Raw genomic sequence first — 3,363 nt, forward strand, 5'->3', positions numbered from 1 at the left:
ATAGTAGAAGACACTTACCCAAGGTGCCACGCAGTGGGACTGAACTCGGAACCATGTGGTTGGGAAGCAAGCTTCTTATCACACAGCCACACCTGCGCATACATACATACATACATACATACATAAATGCATACATACATATATATATATATATATATATATATATATATATATATATATACACATACAGACACACACACATACACACACGCATATACACATATGTGAAAACATGCATACACACGTAGAGACACGATCGTAAGCACACATACTGACATTCGTCCCGACGTACATAAAAAAAAACACACACACACACACACACGCACTTACAATTACCCAGTATTAAATATTAACATCTATTCATTTACTGATCAAACCCACCATTCTTCCCTGTTACGGTTTACAGTGACTGTTGTTAATTATTAATCCAGTATTCAATCGAGGCACAACAATAAGAACTCTTGTTTTCTGTAACAGAACAAAGGATGTCGTTTGCCTCGAACATAATAGCTGTGATGAAGTCTGTATGGTTTAAGGTTGTGAAGAATAAGCAGACACTCGATAATTGTGAACGACATGCCATACCACATTATAATTACACAACTGCATAATACACCCCACCACATATATATGTGTGTGTGTATGTGTTATTTCTTTACTACCCACAAGGGGCTACACACAGAGGGTACAAACAAGGGCAGACAAACGGATTAAGTCGATTATACCGACCCCAGTGCGTAACTGGTACTTATTTAATCGACCCCGAAAGGATGAAAGGCAAAGTCGACCTCGGCGGAATTTGAACTCAGAACATAGCGGCAGACGAAACACCGCTAAGCATTTCGCCCGTCGTGCTAACGTTTCTGCCAGCTCGTGTGTATGTGTGTGTTTGTGCAAACACACACATGCATACATACACACCTACATATATACATAATACATACATACATACAAACATACACACATACGCACGCATGCACGCACACACACACACACACACACAACTGGCCAAAAACCAAAAACATCCATTGGTGTTCATAGAATTCGTTGCTTGGCTGCAACTGTGGCAAGCTTTGCGCTTTCTACCTTTTACTTGTGTCAGCCATTGGACTGCGACCATTCCCGAGCTCCGCTTTGAACGGTTTTAGTCGTACGAACCTACCCATTTAAAAGCCTGCTACTCATTCTATAGTTGAAATTTACAGAAAAATAAAAGACGAAGATTGGTGTATAAACAACAAGCAGGTCTATTAGTTTGACGCTCGGGAAGGTGAGAAAGTCTTTTTATGTTTCGAGCCTACGCTTTTCAACAGAAAGGAACACAAGGAAATAAACAGAGAGAAAAAAAAAACTTGTAAATTTAGCGCTCAGTCATGGAGGCTCACCAAAGATTTATTGTGAATGGATTTGGTAGATGGAAACTGAGAGAAGACTGTCGCATCTATCTATCTATCTATCTATCTATCTATCTATCTATCTATCTATCTATCTATCTATCTATCTATGTTATCAGTCAGTTTCATTTCTGTATTTCTTGTCAATAGAGAAAGAACCGGACTCTAACATAGATTCAAGGCTCCTTCATTAGAACTTCTATCAGCATCATCTAGGTATTTGTGTATATGAGTGTGTGTGCAGTATTTGGTGTTAGTGTATGCGCAGATTTCTATGTTTGTTTTATGGATGCGTTTTTATGTATATATTTTCATGTCTAGATGCATGCATATGTATTTATGTGCTAAATTTTTGGAAAGTTTTACATATTTTTACAGTTCCATTGATGGCTTGAATCTGTAGTCATCTAATCAGCCTTTTTCTTTCAGGTTTTGAGAACCCTAATTTTTCCAGGTTTTTGTTGAGGCAGTTCGTCATGTATGTATGTATGTATGTATGTATGTATGTATGTATGTATCTATCTATCTATCTATCTATCTATCTATCTATCTATCTATCTACCTACCTATCTAAATCATGCGTGTTGGAGTTTAAGCACCTCCACCCGCCAAACACAACTTTGTGCTGGCGTTAATATGATCTCACTGAATTCATTACAATAAAATTTCCCATATACTTAGTAATGTAGTTCTTGCTCTTTTCTCTTTCAAATACATTTAATATGTTTAGCTGTTTCTGTCACTTAAGTAGTGAGAGTATTTATATTTACTTTCTGAATAGAATAGAAAGAAACTATTCGCCACGAACGAAAGTACAAAACAGTCAATTTCCTCAGGAGGTATTTTCTTTCTTTTCTTTTTTTTTGTTTTTGTGGCCTCCTTGTCACGACAGCTAGAAAGTTCCAGTAAGTTGAGCAGATATTTTAACGACAATGGCTGGTCAGGCAATTGCAAACCGGTACACCGCGAAGTTAGAAGACGGTGTTGGCGATTAAAGTGAAGGACAGCATGATAGAAGAGTTAATGACTTGATGCACCTATTTGATTGAGAGAACACAATGACGGGACACGAAAGGGTCTACGTTTTCTGGAAAAAGGTCACGCGAAGTCTTGCCAACCGTATACTGATACCATCATTACAACTAGCTTTAAGTGTCACGCATATTCCAAAACCGACAGCGGTGTCTTTTCCTCTATCAGTACATTTATAAGTCAGTATCAAGATGGAGTTTGCATGTCTTCATCAACTCGCTGCTCCTTCTTTACTTCATTGACAGGTGCATTGTTTTTTTTCTTTTTAAATTGAAGCTTTAGCATCGATATAATGCGTTTTTTATGTGTTCTGTCCTTTCTTTCTTTCTTTCTTTCTTTCTTTCTTTCTTTCTTTCTTCATTAATTCAGTCTTTTATTCAGATATACAATGAGTGTGTGCGTGCATGTGAGTTTGAGTGCATTTTTATATATGTATGTATGCATGTATGTATGTATGTATAGATGTATGTATGTATGTATGTATGTATGTATGTATGTATGTATGTATGTATACGTGTATGTATGTTGATGTGTGTGTGTGAATCTATCTATTTATCTCATTACTAAAGCGCGCATTCATGCACGCATATTTACATGCGCACACACACACACACACACACACACACACGCGCGCATACTGATACAAACACACACACACGCACACACACACGCATGCATCCATACGTACATACATACGTTTATATGTACATATGTATATATACACACACTCATATACGCACACATCCATCCATACATATACATGCGCTCACATACCATATATTGTATGTATGTATGTATTTAAAGTTATGTATGTATGTATTTAAAGTTATGTATGTATGTATTTAAAGTTATGTATGTATGTATTTAAAGTTATGTATGTATGTATTTAAAGTTATGTATGTATGTATTTAAAGTTATGTATGTGTGTATTTAAAGT

This window comes from Octopus bimaculoides, chromosome 5 (genome assembly GCF_001194135.2).
Source record: "Octopus bimaculoides isolate UCB-OBI-ISO-001 chromosome 5, ASM119413v2, whole genome shotgun sequence".
Taxonomy (NCBI): domain Eukaryota; kingdom Metazoa; phylum Mollusca; class Cephalopoda; order Octopoda; family Octopodidae; genus Octopus; species Octopus bimaculoides.